Source organism: Nicotiana sylvestris, chromosome 8 (genome assembly GCF_000393655.2).
Source record: "Nicotiana sylvestris chromosome 8, ASM39365v2, whole genome shotgun sequence".
In the NCBI taxonomy this organism is placed as follows: Eukaryota; Viridiplantae; Streptophyta; class Magnoliopsida; order Solanales; family Solanaceae; genus Nicotiana; species Nicotiana sylvestris.
The window spans coordinates 177,502,621-177,523,790 of NC_091064.1; positions in this window are offsets into that span (position 1 = coordinate 177,502,621).

The window sequence follows — 21,170 nt, forward strand, 5'->3', positions numbered from 1 at the left end:
AGCCTCCTATATTAAGCGGCCTAGCATCGGAGGATGCTCCGGGATTTCTAGATGAGAGCTACCGCATTCTCCGTACCATGGGTATATCAGGATCGAGCGGGGTTTCCTTCACTACTTTCTAGATTCGAGGAGCTGCCTATGAGTGGTGGCGTGCCTTTTAGTTAGATAGTCCTGATAAGGCTGCTTCACTGACTTGGACTCAGTTTTTAGATCTGTTCCTGAGAGAGTATGTTCCTCAGAGCCTCAAAGACGCATGGCGCACAAAGTTTGAGCATTTCTGCTAGGTACTATGACTGTCTGAGAGTATGCGGTCCGTTACACCAGTTTGGCTAGGCATGCACCAACCTTGGATTCTACTATTCGCGAGAGGGTTCACCGGTTTATTGAGGGCCTTATTCCCAGCATCAGGTCTAGCATGGCTCGTGAGTTGGAGATAGATATTTCTTATCAGCAGGTGGTGAGCATTGCTAGGAGGATTGAGGGTATGCATGCTAAGGAGAGAGAGGAGAGGGAGGCCAAGTGGTCTTGAGAGTCGGGCCATTTCTCTGGTGCCCGTGCCCCAGGAGCAGGTCGTCATGGTAGAGCTTATATGAGTCGATCTGTTCATTCATCTCTTCCAGCAGCCAGTGGTATTCCAGCTCCTCCTATATCTCAGGAGCCTTATTATACACCTCCGGTATCTAGCGCGCCTCCTGTGCAGGGTGCTTTCAGAAGTTACTTCAGCAGACCTGGCTCGATCCAGTCACAACCACCACATCCTCCAAGAGCTTGTTTTGGGTATGGTGACACAAGCCATATGGTGAGGGATTGACCTAGACTTATGAGGGGTGCACCTCCAAAGACTTCTGAGCCATAGCGTGCCCCGTAGAGTTCTCAGGCTATGATTATAGCTCCAGTTGCTACCCCACTTGCTCAACCAGCCAGAGGTGGAGGTCAAAGAGGTAGAGGTCGCCCTAGAGGGGGAGGCCAGGCTCGATACTATGCCCTTCCTGCCCGTACCGAGGCTGTAGCCTCCGATTCTATCATCACAGGTATTATACTAGTTTGTCACAGAGATGCATTGGTTCTATTCGATCCAGGCTCCACTTACTCTTATGTGTCTTCTTATTTTGCTCCGCATTTGGGTGTACCTCAGGATTCTTTGAGTTACCCTGTTTATGTTTCTACTCATGTGGGAGATTTTCTTGTGGTAGACTACGTATATCGATCGTGTTTGATTGCTTTTAGTGGTTTTGAGACCAGAGCCGATTTATTGTTACTCAGTATAGTTGACTTCGATATTATCTTGGGCATGGACTGGTTGTCACCCCATTATGCTATTCTTGAATGTCACGCCAAAACCGTGATACTGGCTATGCCAGGTATACCGCGTGTTGAGTGGAGGGGTACTTTAGATCACACTCCTAGTAGGGTTATTTCTTTTCTTAAAGCTCAGTGTATGGTTGAGAAGGGGTGTGACGCGTATTTAGCTTATATGAGAGATGTTAGTGTTGATACCCCTTCAGTTGATTCAGTCCCAGTAGTACAGGATTTTCCCGATGTGTTTCCAGCTGATCTTCCAGGCATGCCACCTGATAGAGATATTGATTTTAGCATTGATCTGTTGCCGGGCAATCAGCCCATTTCCATTTCTCCGTATCGTATGACTCCTCCTGAGTTGAAGGAGTTGAAGGATCAATTACAGGAATTGCTTGATAAGGGTTTTATTCGACCCAGTGTATCACCTTGGGGTGCTCCTGTCTTGTTTGTGAAGAAAAAGGATGGTTCTATGCATATGTGTATTGATTATCGCCAGTTGAACAAGGTTACAGTGAAGAACCGTTATCCTTTGCCTCGTATCGATGATCTGTTTGACCAGCTTCAGGGCGCACGAGTGTTTTCTAAGATTGATTTGCGCTCAGGATGCCATCAGTTGACGATTCGGAAGCCAGATATCCCGAAGACTGCCTTCAGGACTCGGTATGGTCATTACGAGTTCCTTGTTATGTCATTTGGGCTGACCAATGCCCCAGAAGCCTTTATGCATTTGATGCACAGTGTGTTCCGCCGTATCTTGACTCGTTCGTCATTGTCTTTATTGATGACATTCTGGTATATTCCTGGAGTCAGGAAGATCATGATCACCTGAGGACTGTGCTTCAAACTCTGAGAGAGAAGAAGTTATATGCTAAATTCTCGAAATGTGAGTTTTGGTTGGATTCAGTGGCATTCTTAGGCCACGTGGTATCGAGTGAGGGTATTCAGGTGGATCCAAAGAAGATAGAGGCCGTGCAGAGTTGGCCCAGTCCATCCTCAGCTACAGAGATCTGCAGTTTCCTTGGCTTGGCGAGTTACTACCGTCGTTTTGTGGAGGGGTTTTCATCGATTGCAGCCCCTATGACCATGTTGACCCAGAAGGGTGCTCCATTCCAGTCGATGGAGGAGTGTGAGGCGAGCTTTCAGAATCTCAAGACAGCTTTGACCACATCCCCAATTTTGATACTGCCTACAGATTCGGGGTCTTATATGGTTTATTGTGATGCCTCGATGATTGGCCTCAAAGCGATGTTGATGCAGGACGGTAGGGTGATTACCTACGCGTCCAGACAGTTGAAGATACATGAGAAGAATTACCCTGTTCACGACCTTGAGTTAGCTTCCATTGTTCACGCCCTGAAGATTTGACGCCATTATTTATACGGGGTTCCCTATGAGATTTATACTGACCATCGGAGCTTGCAGCACTTGTTGTTGATACCCAATTTTTCCCTGTATATTTTCATATGCAAAATACCTTCAAAATAGCATGTATATGCATATGTAAGCATATTCAAATGTTTTATTATTTTTCCTTAATTTTTAGATATTTTTAAATTGATTTATTGCCTATTTTTACCAAGAAAAATCCAATAATTATTCCCCAAATTATCATTTTTGGTGATTCATTTATTGGATTCGCATATTTATACTATAATATAGCTAAGATAACTTTTGCATATTTTTACAAATTTATTTAATATTTTTAAAGCTAAATTGCATATAATTGCAATATTAGCCCCATTTATATTTAATTACAATTATGTCCATAAAAATTAACTCCAATATTTTTAATTTAATAATTATGTATTTTTAATCATTTTAGTACTTTTAATTTATTTCCAGAAAATATTTTTACTATTTTTTATAAAGTAAATAAGGGGAAAGTGGCTATTTAAATGTTAGCCCATTTTTATTTCAATTTTGGCCGGATGTGGCACCCCAATTAAACCCAACCTGAGGCACAATTACCCTGACCCAAATCCTAATCTATCAGACCCATGACCCTTTTCAAACAACCCGCCCGAATCCCCATTCAATCCAGGTCGTTGATCAAAATGATCATCGACCACCATTTAACCTTTCCTTTTTAATTCCCAATTACCCCCAACCCCTAGTCATTTCTCATCCGCAACCGCCTTCGAAACCCCCTTCTCTTTCAATTCTCTCTCAAACTCCCTCTCAAACCCTGGCCGCCACCTTCAACCACTACCCTAAAATCGCCTGAATCAATGGCTTCCAAAGCCATTAAAGGCCTGTATCTACCTCCTATGACTTCTACCTGCCTGATTATCATGTTTTCAAGGCCAAACCTTGAAGAAGTTTTGGTCCAGACCTGGGTTGATTTTAGTTCTATGGCTGTCTCCGACCTTGCTCCGGCCAGCCATGGCTATTCGAGCCTGATCTTAACTTCTCTTGCTTGGGTCAATGACTTTCCAAGCCTTTCTCACCATCTGGGTTCTTCTGAAACCCTAACCATTGAGGTTCTTCCTATTCTTTTAGATCCATTGTAGATCTGTGTTTACTCCAAACTTCTAAACGTTTTCTCAAAGTTTCTTTCAAAACTTTACCTTCAGAACCTTTATCTTTTCTGATTTAGGGTTTGGTTAAGTTATTTAGAAGCTTTCTCTGATCTTTAGCATGTTCTACTGTGTTTCTTTATGTTGTTCTTCTATTGGAGTGTGCATGATTAAAAGTCTTAGTTCCTTCTTGAGTTTTCTAATTTTATTTTGTTGATATTTTTTCCTGATTTACTTGTTTTTCATCTCTATACTCGAGTGATGGTGGAAACCCTAAAACTTGGGGTTCATTCGAGTCCTCAGACTATTTGCTATGTGATTTACTCGTTCGTCATACTCTGAATTCTATGGGTTTCAAAACCCTAATTCCTTTGAACCTATTCAAGTTTCTGAAGTTGCTTCACCTGTTGCTCGACTGAATTTCAAAATCTTTTGTTTCTTTATATGATTCTGACTTCCTGCTAAACTCTATAAGGTCTTTTACTTGACCCCTTTTGCATGCTATTTGATACTCTTTCTTTTCTCTATTACTGAGTTACTGAAATTGGCCTATGTGACTACCATGTTTCGGTAGTCCACTACTTACTGATTTTGTGATTGCGTGACACTTCTCTTTGTCATAGATTCAGCCTTGCATGCCTAATGTTTATGCACTCTTTATATGCTGAATTTCCCCTCTGAAATGACCTTCAATTGTGGACTAATTTCAAACCTCCTTGTGTAATTCTGATTGATTCTTTCCTTGTTTTACTGATTTCCCTGTTTCTTGGACCAATTTGAACACTTTCCTTCGAACTTTCGATCCCTACCTTTTCTACTCAATTTGGTTAATTGTCTTACCTTGATTACATTGGTATTTGATTCCTACAGACCTTTTCTTAGGAAACTCTGACACACTCAAATTGGAGAAAGGCTTTGGATCAATGGTCTTTGAGTTGGTTTATCTTGTAACTCAGAGAGGAAGTCAAGAATCAGGCCTCCTCCGATTGTATTTTCTTTGTATTTCTTCTTTCTGATGTAATTTATTCTGGTTTGTAATAAGTTGTAATAAACACTTAGGGCTGGCTAGTAAAAAAGGGTGGGTGACTATGCATGCAAAGGGTAGAAATCATGCCTATAGGACTGTTTTAATTTCTGCATACTCAACTACATATAGAAACCACGCCTATAGGACTGTTTTAATTTCTGCATACTCAACTACATATAGAAACCATGCCTATAAGAATGTTTTAATTTCTGCATACTCAACTACATATAGAAATCACGCCTATAAGGTTGTTTTAATTCAACTCCATATAGAAATCATGCCTATAGACTGTTCTAATTCTGCATATTCAACTTCATATAGGAATCATGCCCGTAGGACCGTTCTAATTCTGCATATTCAACTATATATAGATACCCTGTCTATAAGGCTTCTACATATATATATCATATCTACAAGGCTTCTACATATAGATACCATGTCTACAAGGTTTTCTGCATTTCGACACTACGTCTATAAGGCTTTTAAAATCAGCAATGCATAGAAAGCATGTCTATAGGAGTCTCTAAATGAATCTGATTCGCTTCACTCAGTGTTAGCTATAAAATCAGTAATGGTAGATGCTATCACCTGCAGAATCTGCAACCAATTTATTTAATTTTGTGCATTCTGCATCTCTTTTAATAATCTGAGTCCCTCACTTGGCCAATTTAACAAGTATGCATATAGGATTTTAAATAATTCATTCCAAGTTTTACTGTCTCATTACCTTCTGAATTCAGTGGATATCATGCCTATTTGACCCCATCTAAACACTTAGGCAATCCTTAGAGCAATAATTGAAACTGAATCTGCTTCTGTTAATTATTACAACCAGTAGGCAGGCCTGATTCAGACTTCTTATCTGAGTTATGCAATAAACTAAAACTGCCTCAACAATCTCATCTCCCTCGTCTTTAATGCTTTTAAATCAGACCTAAACAGTACGTGCAAGATATGTTATTTTATGTGTTTTGAGGAGGTATACATGAGCCTCTGTTTGTTTATATGTTTCCCCCAAACATGCATATGTGTTTTGTATGTCGCTTTAGAATTTTTACCTTTGAAACTCCAAACAAGCCTAACATCCCTCCCTTTTAGGATTAGTAGTTCTAAGTGCCTCTCACACTAATAGGAATGGGACGAGTAATAGCATGCAATAAGTAATCGAGACCAATCCGCGCTTTAATACCTTAACAGGTTGGGAAGGGTAGATATGGATATGATGACCATGCTATAATGTCACGTGTAGCTCCTCATTGAGGAGTGATTATCGGATATTGTATGGGGTGATCTATATTTTTAATAAACCTAGGACCCCCCTCTCTCTATTCTTTAGCATTTCAATTCTTTCTTTTAAAAAAAAATCAACTTTACTATTTATTCTTTCAAACTTTGTTTACTTTCAAACCATTATGTGAAATCCCCTCTTATTTGAGCCTTATTTGTCTACATGTTAATTGTACCAAATTCACAATAATTGTCTGGCCGGGAACCACACTAGTGGATTCTGAGGGGTGCCTAACACCTTTCCCTTAGAATAGTTTCAAGCCCTTACCCTATCTCTGGTTATTCAAATCAAACTCTTTTGCTGTCCTAATACACTTTAAATCATTAGGTGGCGACTCTTCAAAATTCAAACCCAGTTCCCAAAAGGAACGAGTTGTCCTTCCAAATGTCATAAACCCGATTTCGCGAGAAAAAGGGGGCGCGACACTTGTTCAAGCAAAAGGATCTAAATTTGCGCCAGAGGAGGTGGTTAGAGTTGTTGAAGGACTATGATATCACTATATTGTATTACCAGGCAAGGCCAGTGTGGTGGCCAATGCTTTGAGTCGTCGGGAAGAGAGTTTGGGAGTTTGGCTTATTTACCAGAGAGGCCTATGGCGATGGATATTCAGGCCTTAGCCAGCAAGTTTGTGAGATTGGATCTTTCAGAGCCCAGTCGAGTTCTAGCTTGCGTGGTTTCTCGGTCTTCCTTATTTGATTGTATCAGGGAGCGACAATATGATGACCCTCATTTGCTTGTCCTCAAGGACAAGGTTTAGCACGGTGATGCCATAGATATGACTATTGGCGATTATGGGGTATTGAGGATGCAGGGTCGGATTTGCGTACCCAATGTTGATGGGCTTTGGGAGTTGATTCTAGAGGAGGCCCATAGCTCGCGGTATTCCATTTATCTAGGTGCCGCGAAGATGTATTAGGATTTGAGGCAGCACTATTGGTGGAGGCGGATGAAGAAAGATATAGTTAGATTCGTAGCTCGGTGTCTCAATTGTCAGCAGGTGAAGTATGAGCACTAGAGACCCGGTGGGTTGCTTCAGTAGGTAGAGATTCCGGAGTGGAAATGGGAGCGGATCTCCATGGACTTTGTAGTTGGGCTCCCATAGACTAAGAGGAAGTTTGATGCTATTTGGGTGATTGTGGATCAGCTGACCAAGTCCGCTCATTTCATTCCTGTGTGTACTACTTATTCCTCGGAGTGGTTGATGGAGATTTATATCCGGGAGATTGTTCGTCTACATGGTATTCCAGTGTCCATCATTTCAGATAGAGGTACTCAGTTCACATCATGGTTCTGGAGGGCCGTTCAACATGAGTTGGGTATTCGGGTAGAGTTGAGTACATCATTTCACCCTCAGACGGACGGACAATCCGAGCACACTATTCAGATTCTTAAGGATATGCTCCGTGCGTGTGTGATTGAGTTTGGAGGATCTTGGGATCAGTTCTTGCCATTGGCGGAGTTTGCTTACAACAACAACTATCAGTACAACATTTAGATGGCACCGTATGAGGCTTTATATGGGAAACGGTGTAGATCCCAGGTGGATTGGTTTGAGCCGGGTGAGGCCAGATTATTGGGCACAGACTTAGTTCAGGATACTTTGGAGAAGGTTAAGGTGATTCAGGATAGACTCCATACAGCCCAGTCTAGACAGAAGAGTTACGCGGACCGGAAGGTTCGTAATGTTTCCTATATGGTTGGAGAGTGGGTTCTGCTTCGGGTTTCGCCTATGAAGGGCATTATGAGATTTGGGAAGAAAGGGAACTTGAGTCCGAGGTTTATTGGCCCTTTTGAGATATTGAGGCGTATTGGGGAGGTTGCTTATGAGCTTGCCATACCTCCCATCTTGGCAGGAGTTCATCCGGTATTTCATGTTTCGATGCTCCAGAGGTATCACGGTGATCCGGCGCACGTGTTGGATTTCAGTTCAGTCCAGTTGGGCAAGGATCTATCTTATGTTAAGGAGCTAGTGACAATATTGACAGGCATGTTAGAAAGATGAGGTCAAAGAACATTGCATAAGTAAAAGTTCAGTGGCGGGGCCAGTCGGTCGAGGAGGCATCCTGGGAGACCGAGCAGGATTTGTGCAGCCGTTACCTTCATCTTTTCACTACTTCAGGTATGTCCCTATGCTTGTTAAAGGACGAACGAATGATTAAGTGTAGGAGGGTGTGACGACCCGGCCGGTCGTCTTAATAATTAATGCGTCGATCCCCTATTAACTGCTTTCCCCAAGTTTATTTCTGCTATTTTGATTTGCCGGGATGTTCGATTTTGAGTTTTGGGACACTTAGTCCCTAAATGAGAGCTTGAGTGTTGGAGAGTTGACCGTAGTCAGAATAGTGTGAAGACGGCCTCAGAATGGAAATTTGATGGTTACGTTAGCTCCGTTGGGTGATTTCGGTCTTAGAGGCGTATTCGAATTATGTTTTGGAGGTCCCTAGCAAATTTAGGCTTGAAATGCCGAAAATTAAATTTTTGAAGTTTCCGGTCAGATAGTGAGATTTTGATCCGAGGGTCGAAATGGAATTCCGGAAGTTGGAGTGCTCCATAGTGTTAAATGTGACGTGTGTGCAAAATTTCAGGTCATTCAGACGAGGTTTGATAGACTTTTTGATCGAAAGCGTATTTTTAGAGTTTTTGGAATTCTTAGGCTTGAATCCGATGAGAAATAGGTGTTTTATTGTTGTTTTGTGCATTCCGAAGGTTGGAACAAGTTCGAATGAGGTTATAGGATATGTTGGTATGTTCGGTTGAGGTCCTGGGGGTCTCGGGTGAGTTTCGAATGGTTAACCGGACCATTTCTTGATGTTTGAAGTTGCAAAAAAATTGATGGTGTGTTGCAGACCAATTGTTCTTCGCGTTCGCGACTGGCCATCGCGTTCGCGAAGGGATATGACGTGGAGCTGAAGGTTTGGCCTTGAGGGAGGTCCCGCATTCGCGAAGGGCTGGGATCTTGATCTACGCGTTCACGAGAAGGGAGCCACGTTCGTGATGGGCTGGGAGCTGAGCCATCGCGTTCGCGAAGAAGGAGACGCGTTCACGAAGAAGGAAAAATGGTCAACGTCAATTTGTGCTCGCGAACACGAAGGTTTGACCGCGTTCGCGATTAAGGCATTGCTTGGACATATTTTTAAAACCCAAAATCGAGGGTTTGAGTCATAATTCATATTTTGGACTTGGGAGCTCGGGAGATTGCGATTTTTGAAGAGAGTTTCACCTGGGGGATTTGGGTAGGTAATTCCTACTCGGTTTAGACTAATTTCTATGAATCTACACTTAAATTCATCCTTTAATTTTGAAATTTTGGTGGAAATTGGGGGAAAAGTTCTTAGACCAAGAAATTGAGTTTTCATTAGGGATTTGACATTGGATTGAGATAATTTTGATATGGTTAGACTCGCGTGAATGTGAAGATTCTGAAAATATAAATTTTACCCGATTCCGAGACATGGGCCCGAGGGACATTTTGGTCATTTTACCTAATTTCACGTATTAGCTTAGAATTTCTTTGTAGAATCAGTTACTTTAAGTGTTATTTAGGTTATGAAATTGAATTGAATAGATTTGGTCCATTTGGAGTCGAGTACTCATGGCAAGAGCGTGGTTTCATATTGATTATTGAGCCGGTTCGAGGTAGGTGGCTTATCTAACCTTGTGCGGGGACCTTCCCCTTAGGATTGGTATATTTGGCAATTGAGATGCCTTGTCCGTGAGGTGACGAGTGCATACTTGTGCTAATTGTTGGAAATCCGATTTTCTTTAAGTAATTACTAGTATGTTTCCTTTCCTATTTCTATTACTTGCACTATTAAGCATGTTGTTAGTTTAGGAAAGCATGTCTAAGTGACTTAATTGCTTTATTTGCTCAACCTGCTTTACCCGAATTCTGTGCAACATGCTAGGCTAGAATCACTTGTTGCCTTAATATGAAATTTTGCCATTTCTGTATCTGTTGCTGCTGTGCATTTATTTTGGGACTATGGATGTGGGATTTCGGTAGCTCCCCTTGTCTGTTTATTTTTGGACTATAGATGTAGGATTCCGGTAGCTCTCCCTTGTCTGTTTATTTTGGGACTACGGATGTGGGATTCCGGTAGATCCCCCTGCACAGTTATATGGAACTACGGGAATGCATCTGGTAGATTCTCCCAGTACTGGGTATTTACATTTGGGACTACGGAACGGGATTTCGGTAGATTCCCGCGCACTATGAGCTGGACTATAGGACGGGATCCCGGGAGATCCACTGGATATGTATATACTGGACTACAGGACGGTATCCTGAGAGATCCCCGATTATTATTATTGGTGCTGAGCTGTATTTCCTTTCCATGTTTACCTTGTTTCTGTATAGTTGTTGTTGTCCTGTACATCCTGTGTTATTTTACTGCCGTACTTATTTATACTGTTCTGTTCTATACGGTTGATCTTTATATTTTATTTAACCTCAGTATGAACCTGACTTTCCTCATCACTACCCAACCGAGGTTAGGCTTGACACTTACTGAGTACCGCTGTGATATATTCATGCCCCTTCTGTGCATATTTTTCATGTGCAGATCCAGGTACCGCTACTCAGGCCTACCATCCTTGAGGGAGACGACTGCTCTAGAGACTTCGAGATACATCTGCCGCATCCGCAGACCGAGAAGTCCCTTTCTATTCTAGCTGTTAAACATTGCCCTTCTGTATTTTTCTTTCTTGTTAGATATTCTGGAGTTAGACTGTTAGGTATTCCAAAGGCTTGTGTTTCCGTAAGTTTTCGGGTTTTTGGATAGTGTACTTGGTTTGAGAATGTTGTGTTGTATATGCCGAACGACATTATAACTATTGTTTCCTTTCAGTTATTTTGGTTTTGATTATTCTTCCGCAAGTTTCATTTATGTTCCGCATTTGTTAGGCTTACCTAGTCGTAGAGATTAGGTGCCGTCACGACAGTTCACGGAGGGCGAACTGGGGTCGTGACAACAAGCCACTGTAATCTATATTGTAATTATATAGGTCTAATTTCTTTCTCGTAGTAAGATCTTAGAACGCGACCCTACTCAACGTATATGCATGGGCGAAGCCACCTTTTGCAAAGGGTGCTCAACTGACAATCCTTTGTCGAAAAATTACACTGTATATATAAGTAAAATATTGATTTTAATTAGATATATAAAACCTATATTGAACACCCTTTATCGGAATTTTTTTTTACTTCTTTCAAGTTTGAACACTCTTGGAAATATTTTTGGCTTCGCCACTACGTATATGCTACTTTACTTTGTCCTTGACTTAATACTTTTAAAACAATTCAAAGAGAAAAAATTGATTCCTTTAACTAGATAAAATTTCAGTGTAAAGGAAGCTAGATTTTTGACAGAAAAATACCTACCAAATTGAACCCACATTGAAAATGAAAGAAGACTTTATTAGTAGTTGCCAATTTTTATTTACAAGGTCTCCCATGCCACAATATTCTACTTTAGTGACCCACTAAAATCATAACAATTCTTGTAAATTCAAGCATCTTCTTCACATTATAAATGTTTACTTCTTTTAGGCAGTGTTACGAGATAAACTATTAAATTTACGAAAACTTAAATTTCAATGAAGTTGCATTGACACAAGACTGTCAGCTCGCAAAGCAAATTATAAAATAAACCATATTTTTATATAGAATAATGACATTTCCATATGACATCATACAATTGAGTTGCAGCCAGCAAAAAATCTCAAAAAGAACATGAGAAGGAAAAATAAAAATAAAAACATGTATGTGTTATAAATAGTTTGTATATTGGATGCTACATTTGATGTCCATGTTGTGAATAGCATAGTTTGTACATTGGATGCCCATATTGTGAATAGCTTAAAGATTAAATTTCCTACTTTATGTCCATCATCTTTACTTTTTATGCCTATAAAAGGCTATGTAATTGCAATGAAAAGATACACCAAAGTGAAAGAAGAAAAGACTGCTTCCTTCTTTCTATCTCTTCTTATTTACATTTTACTGCATTACTTTTATTTTATAACACGTTATCAGCACTAAGCTCTAATTTTATTCTTAACTCCCGCTAAGTTGAGCCATATTTTATTAAGGTATGTATCATTATAATTATTTTATTTATGGCAGTACATATCATATGCTTATTGTTTGCAGATTATTTGTGCTCTTGGACATCTTAAATAGTTTAAGTACATTGCAGTGATAAAATAACTATTTCCTTCCGTACTCAACTCTTAGAGGACCTCAAAGTCATCAAACTAGCTATGCACTAATGACATACTTATAATATTCATGGACTCCCTGGATCATATATCTGTAAGGTATTTTGAAGAACTGTGAGAAATGAATTGACAAACAATAATTTTATAGTTTAATTACTTTATATTTATTGGAACATATAAATAATGTTAGTCATGCTCAATTCTATTAACACATATATATCAATAATATAAAGTGAAATGAAATAAGTATGTAATTTCTACTTTATGGCAAGAATAAAATAAAATACTGTAGTAGATTGTTAACATGATATAACTCTATTTTCATTTCTTTTACCTTAATCGTTTTGTTTTCATTAATTGTTTATTATTATAATTATTTCTCTAACTTATTCATCTTTTATGATAGTTTTCACTATGTCAAATTTATCAAAACTTGAATTTGTGGCACTTGACATCACCGGAAGGAACTATTTATCATGGGTTCTTGATGCTGAAATTCACCTTGACGCTAAAGGTCTTGGAAATACTATTATACAAGGAAATGAAGCATCAAATCAGGATAAAGCGAAGGCCATGATTTTCCTTCGTCATCATCTACATGAAGGGTTAAAAACTGAATATTTAACCGTAAAAGATCCACTTGAATTATGGATTAATTTGAAGGATCGATATGACCACCTAAAACTTACGGTATTACCGAAAGCTCGGTATGAGTGGATACATTTAAGGTTGCAAGACTTTAAAACCGTAAGTGAGTATAATTCTACTATCTTTAAAGTAAGTTCTCTATTAAAATTATGTGGAGACACTATCACAGATGAAGACTTATTGGAAAAAATATTTTCTAGTTTTCACGCTTCAAATGTGGTGCTACAACAACAATACCGTAAAAAAGGTTTTAAGAAATATTCTGAGTTAATCGTATGCCTACTTGTGGCAGAGCAGAATAATACTCTATTAATGAAAAATCATGAAACCCGTCCCACTGGGTTAGCTCTATTTTCGGAAGTGAATGCTGTAATAGCATATGATAAGTTTGAAAGAAAACAAAATAATTACCGTGGTCGTGGACATGGTCGTAAATGTGGACGTGGCAGGGGACAAAACAATTATCGTCATTATGGTGAAAATAAATTGGAGAACAATATGGGTTCTCAAATTAATCATTCAAAAGGTAAAACTAGTATGTGTCACCGATGTGGTATGAATGGTCATTGGGCACGCATTTGTCGTATGCCATATCATTTTGTCAAACTTTATCAAGCCTCCCTCAGAAAAAAAGAAAATAATGTGGAGGCACACTTAACCTTTCAAAATAATGATGATGAAGCAGGTCCCTCAAACAAATATGATTCTAAAGCACATCTGCATATAAAGATGATGATTTTGGAGGCCTAACAAATATTACTCATTTAGAAGCTGGAAACTTCTTTGAGGATATTGAGGAAGAACTAATCATCTTACTGGGGAATGAAGCTATAAAAGTTGTTATTTTTATGTTTTCAACTAGTTTATTTTTCTTGAGTGTATTTTCCTAGTGCATCATGTGTTGCTAGTTTCTACATTCCTAATGTATTTCTTAATATTTTTTTTCCTGTTTGTCTTTCATATTTCTTATGATGTATTATTTGTCTTTTTTATGAAGAATATGAAAATTCTCCAGTCTTCAGTTGGACTCAAGATTAATAAAGATGATATATGTCTTCTGGATAGTGCTACAATACACACTATTTTAAAAGATAAGAGATATTTCTCTTATTTGGTAATGAAAGAAGCGAATGTTAATACAATATCCGGTAGTACAAGATTAATTGAAGGTTCTGGAAGAGCCAATTTATTACTACCAGGAGGAACAAATTTGGCTATTGATGAAGCACTATATTGTAGTAAATCTCAAAGAAACTTATTAAGTTTCAAAGATATTCGCCAAAATGGCTATCATATTGAGACTACAAATGATGAAAAGATTGAATATCTTTATATTACTACAATAATGTCCGGTAAGAAATATGTGCTTGAAATGTTACCTGCTCTTTCCTCCGGCTTATACTACACAAGTATTAGCAGGATTGAAACACATGCCGTAGTAAACGAGAAGTTTACTAATCAAGATAATTTTATTATTTGGCATGACCGGTTGGGCCATCCTGGTTCTAATATGATGCGTAAAATAATTGAGAATTCACATGGACATGCAATGAAGAATCAGAAGATTCTTCAATTTAAGGAATTCTCTTGTGCTGCGTGTTCTCAAGGAAAATTAATTATTAGACCATCAACTATTAAAGTTAGGATGGAATCCCCTGCATTTCTGGAACGTATACAGGGTGATATATGTGGGCCCATTCACCCTCCATGTGGACCATTCAAATATTATATGGTTTTGGTAGATGCATCTACAAGATGGTCACATGTGTGCTTACTATCAACTCGCAATATGGCATTTGCGAGATTGTTGGCTCAAATAATAAAGCTAAGAGCACAATTTCCAGATTATGCAATTAAGACAATTCGTCTTGATAATGCTGGTGAGTTTACATCCCAAGCCTTTAATGATTATTGTATTTCAACTGGGATAACAATTGAGCATCCGGTTGCTCATGTTCATACACAAAATGGTCTAGCAGAATCATTGATCAAACGCCTCCAATTAATTGCTAGACCAATGCTTATGAGAACAAAACTTCCCATTTCAGTATGGGGTCATGCTATTTTGCACGCAGCAGCACTTGTGCGGATAAGGCCCACAAGTTATCATAAAGTCTCCCCATTGCAATTGGCTTTTGGTCAGGAGCCAAATATTTCCCATCTTAGGATCTTTGGTTGTGCGATATATGTTCCAATTGCTCCACCACAACGCACAAAGATGGGTCCTCAAAGAAAGTTGGGGATATATGTTGGATATGAATCTCCTTCTATTATAAAATATCTAGAGCCGATGACTGGAGATTTATTTACGACAAGATTTTCTGATTGCCATTTTGATGAATCAGTATATCCAACATTAGGGGGAGAAAATAAGCAGCTAAAAAAGAAGATAGATTGGAATGCATTATAACTGTCTCATTTAGATCCTCGAACAAATCAATGTGAACAAGAGGTTCAAAAGATTATTCATTTGCAAAATATTGCAAATCAATTGCCAGATGCATTCACTGACCTACCAAGGGTGACTAAGTCACATATTTCAGCTGCTAATGCTCCAATTCGAGTTGATATCCCGACAGAACAATTAATTAAAGCAAATGAGTCTAAGCCATGCTTGAAACGTGGTAGACCAATCGGTTCTAAAGATAAAAATCCTCGAAGAAGAAAAGGAGCAAGTGATCAAAGTGAACATAACACAGAGGTAGTGGCTCAAGAAGAGCCCCAAGACGTAACAAATGATAAGACCTTAGGGGAGGTCCAGGTACCTAAAAATAATGAAAATGAAGAGATATCAATAAGTTACGTCTCAACCGGGAAAAGATGGAACCGAAATAATATTGTTATCGATAACATTTTTGCTTATAATGTTGCTGTTGAAATAATGCAACAAGATGAGGATCTTGAACCAAAATCTGTCAATGAATGTAGACAGAGAAATGATTGGCCAAAATGGAAAGACGCTATCCAGGCAGAGTTAACTTCACTTGGAAAACGTGAAGTCTTCGGACCCATAGTTCGAACACCTGAAGGCATAAAGCCAGTAGGGTATAAATGGGTTTTTGTGCGAAAACGAAATGATAAAAATGAAGTCGTTAGATATAAAGCACGACTTGTGGCACAAGGGTTTTCCCAAAGGCCTGGAATTGATTATATGGAGACATATTCTCCTGTAGTGGATGCTATCACCTTCAGGTATCTCATAAATATGGCAGTGCAAGAAAAACTTGATATGCATCTAATGGATGTTGTTACAGCCTATTTGTATGGATCATTAGACAACGAAATTTTTATGAAAGTACCTGAGGGATTTAAAGTGCCAGAAGCATATAAAAGTTTTCGAGAAACTTGTTCAATAAAGCTTCAGAAATCTTTATACGGATTGAAACAATCAGGTCGTATGTGGTACAATCGCCTGAGTGAATACCTGTTGAAAGAAGGGTACAAGAATGATCCAATTTGTCCTTGTGTCTTTATAAAAAGGTCTGGATCTGAATTTGTTATAATCGCTGTGTATGTTGATGATTTAAATATCATTGGAACTCCTGAGGAGCTTCCAAAAACAGTAGACTGTTTGAAGAAAGAATTTGAAATGAAAGATCTTGGAAAGACAAAATTTTGTCTTGGTCTACAAATTGAGTATATGAAAGATGGAATATTTGTCCATCAATCAACATACACCGAAAAGATTTTAAAGCGATTCTATATGGATAAAGCACATCCATTGAGTACCCCGATGGTTGTGAGATCACTTGATATAAAGAAAGATCCATTCCGACCTCATGAAAATGATGAAGAGCTTCTTGGTGCTGAAGTACCATATCTTAGTGCAATTGGGGCATTAATGTATCTTGCCAATAATTCCCGACCAGATATAGCTTTCTTAGTAAGCTTATTGGCAAGATTTAGTTCTTCGCCAACACAAAGACACTAGAATGGTATTAAATATATATTCAGATACCTCCAAGGGACCATTGATATGAGTTTATTTTATTCAAATGAATCCAAGCCATCATTGATTGGTTATGCAGATGCAGGATATTTGTCTGATCCACACAAAGGTCGATCTCAGACAAACTATTTTTTTACAAGTGGAGGTACATCCATATCATGGCGTTCGACAAAACAAACTATGGTTTCTACTTCTTCAAATCATGCAGAGATAATAGCCATTCACGAAGCAAGTCGAGAATACGTTTGGTTGAGATCGATAACTCACCACATTCAACAAACATGTGGTCTTTCTTCGAAAGAGAATATTCTAACAATATTGTATGAAGACAATGCTGCATGCACAGCTCAATTGAAAGGAGGATATATCAAAGGAAATAGGAAAAACACATTTCACCGAAATTCTTTTTCATTCATGATCTTCAGAAAAATGGTGAAATAGATGTACAACAAGTTCGTTCAAGTGATAATTTGGCTGATCTGTTCACTAAGGCATTACCAACTTCAATATTTGAAAAGCTGATATATAAGATTGGAATGCGTCGTCTTCGAGACATTAAGTGATTTTTCATCAGGGGGAGTAACTACATGCTGCACTTTTTTCCTTAACCAAGGTTTTGTCCCACTGGATTTTTTCGGTAAGGTTTTTAATGAGGCAGCAAGCAATGCATATTATAAATAACTATGTACATCCCAATATTTTTTTGTAAGTTCTTAATGAGACACATTATCTTACATGGACATCCAAGAGGGAGTGTTATAAATAGTTTGTACATTGGATGCTACATTGGATGCCTATGTTGTGATTAACATAGTTTGTACATTAGATGCCCATATTGTGAATAGCTTAAAGATTAAATCTCCTACTTTATGTCCATCATCTTTACTTTTTATGCCTATAAAAGGCTATGTAATTGCAATGAAAAGATACACCAAAGTGAAAGAAGAAACGACTTCTTCCTTCTTTCTATCTCTTCTTATTTACATTTTACTCCATTGCTTTTATTTTATAACACTATGAGAAATAATTTGACAATTCAAATTGCTATTATTAACTAGAATCTATTAGTGTCCTCAAGAGGACACTTATGAAAATGTGTTTTCCTTTTCTTTTGTTTACTATATGAACAAAAACCTAGAATATCCATCACGTTTTTGGTTTTAATATAATATTGTTTGTTTACCTTTTATCTAGCCATTATTATTATTTGTTGTGTTTGCCTTTTTTATATTTTCTTTGAGTCAGGAGTTTATCGAAAACAGTCTTTTTATCTTCACAAAGGTCGGGTTAGGGCAGTGATGAAGCCAGAAAATTCAATAAGAGTATTCAGAATTTGAACACTCTTTACTAGTGGGCTATACAAGGGTGTTCAAAGCCTATTTTTTTAATCAATAACAAGTAAAAATTTATCCTATATATAGTATAATTTTTTGGCGAAGGGTGTTCAATTGACCACCCTTGGCCAAACATAGTTTCGTTTCTGGGGCAAGATTTGCGTACATTCTATCATCCCCATATCTACTTTGTGAGATTATATGTTGTAATTTAATACTTATTTATTTTAATTGTGCATGAGGTGATATTAATTATATAAAACTAAAGAAGAATGCTAAAAAGCTTTTAAAGGTAAAACATCTTTATGTCCGAGTAATACAGATAATACACACGTCTTAATAATATGGCTCTAAATGCACAAAAAGGGGGGGGGGGGGGTGTTTCCTTAGAAAATAAGAGTTATCCATTTCCCTTTAAACACACTTTACACTTTGGACCAGTGGAGCCATTCTTTTTTTTCCTTATATATCAAAAGCACAATAATAATATTAATAAACAATTCGAAAAGACTGTCTTTAGTTTTATCTCCTTTTTCCCTTTTAACCACATGTCTTAAAGCTGAGGGCTACAAATGAGCAGAATAAATCTGCACCAAAATAAAAGAAAATTGGAAAATTAACAACCAGACACATATTAATGCACTTATTAATTCTTGAAAAGTAATCACACCAATTTAAAAAAGGGTGAGTATAACAGTCCAAATTTGATCTTATCAACTCCTAACAAACTTGTAATTTAGTACATCAAACTATTGAAGAATGGCTTTAATTTAATTGTCCTTTATTTGTTCCCTATGGCTGCCAGATTAGAGTCTACTAAATTAATTATTGTCTTGATGTAAGGATATGAAATTTTTTTCAGCGGAAGGCCAAATGTCTTCAAATGTATAGCTATTAACAAATATTTTAAAGTCAAAAGATGCCTTAAATAATAGAGCTGATGACGTGCCTATTAAAAAAATGTGTGTCACTGTACATTACTACCAAATTAATGTTAATATTCTATTGTTAATGACATCTGATGAGTTCAAATAACTCAATCAGAATGTACAAACACTTTCAAATATTTACACCGTACTATAATAATTTACTATGGTTAAATAAAAACATTGGAGAGCATGAGTAACTACTTATGTGATAATAGTGTATGTAAAATAAAGTATCCATTACGTTGATAACACATTAACACCTAGTGTGCGTAAATTCTTTTCTCCTAAAAGTCCCTGGTCGAGAGCTGGTAAAAATCTAAATGCCACTTTCTTCTTTTTATCCCATTCTTTTATTAGAATTTTTTTTAAAGTAATTCTGGTATGATTCTTTCTACATAAAATCTAATGATTCCATGTAAGTAACATTTTGGGAAGTTAAGATTATAGCAAACCATTTACACAATCTAATGATGATTAGAAAAGATAGCTACACAAAATCAAGAAAAAGTTACTGAGAATTGTCATGATCCGGATTTCCCACTCTCGGGAGTTGTGATGACGCTTACTTGTAAAATCTAGGCAAGCCGCGTATTGTAGAATAACTATCTCATTTATTAGCCCTTTTTAACAATTTGGATTAACAGGTAATCAACATCGAATATTAACAATAAATAGAACAAGTGGAAGATTTAAACTGACAAAAATAACCAAAACCAGTACTACAATGCCAATATATGCCTCTACCCGGAATTCAGTGTCACAATATCACGAACTGTCTATGAGTACTACATACAAGAGTCTGAAAAGGAAATACAATCTGTCTTGAATACAAGTGAAAACAGAACACATAATGAGATAGAAGAGAATGCGGGGCCTGCGAACGTCTGTAGGACTACCTCGGGATCTCTAGCTGGACTGAAGGCAGCCACCCAAATGCTATGGTCCAAGAGCTGCTCCGGGATCTGCACATAGTGCAGAGTGTAGTATCAGCACAACCGACCCCATGTGCTGATAAGTGCCTAGCCTAACCTCGGCGAAGTAGTGACGAGGCTAGGACCAAACTACCAAATAATCCTGTGCAGTTATATAATATACAGCGGAAAATAAAACAGGAATAAACAAGTGAAGATGGAGAGGGGTACATACTGCGGGGGTATATCAATATCAACAGTAAATCAAGAAAATGCATAAGGACAACTTAGAATTTACAACAAAACAATAAGGAACTTGTAACCAATCTATAAACACTTTATATCATCACTTGTTGCGGCGCGAAACCCGATCCTAACACATAACAACATTGTTGCGGCGTACAACCCGATCCATATCATTTATCACTATTGCGGCGTGCAACCCGATCCAATTATATCATTGTTGCGGCGTGCAACCCGATCCATATTATCTATCATTGTTGCGGCGTGCAACCCGACCCAATTATATTATTGTTGCGGCGTGCAACCCGATCCAATTATATCATTGTTGCGACGGGCAACCCGACCCACATATAATATTATTGCGGCGTGCAATCCGATCCAAATATATCATTGTTGCGGCGTGCAACCCGATCCACATATACCATCAACAGTAATCATAACAAGAGTCCCGACAAGGGATTAACCCGGCAAGGGAATCGACAGTATAAGTAACTACGTCCCGACAAGGAAATCGACAGTATAAGTAACTATATCCTGGCAAGGGAGAAACAGCTATAACCAAACTCGTTTCAATATCTAACTACCTCAGCTAACACCAATACTCAGTCATAAGTAATTTCCACGAGAATAATCATAATCCTTGCTTAATATAGAGAATCATCAACTTAAGCATCCGTAGTATTGTTTAAGAACGCAATAAATCACAATTTAAGACTCACGGTTATGCTCAACACCAACGTATAGATACTCGTCACCATGCCTATACGTCGTACTCAACAGGAAGCAAATAGCAAATAGGACACAACT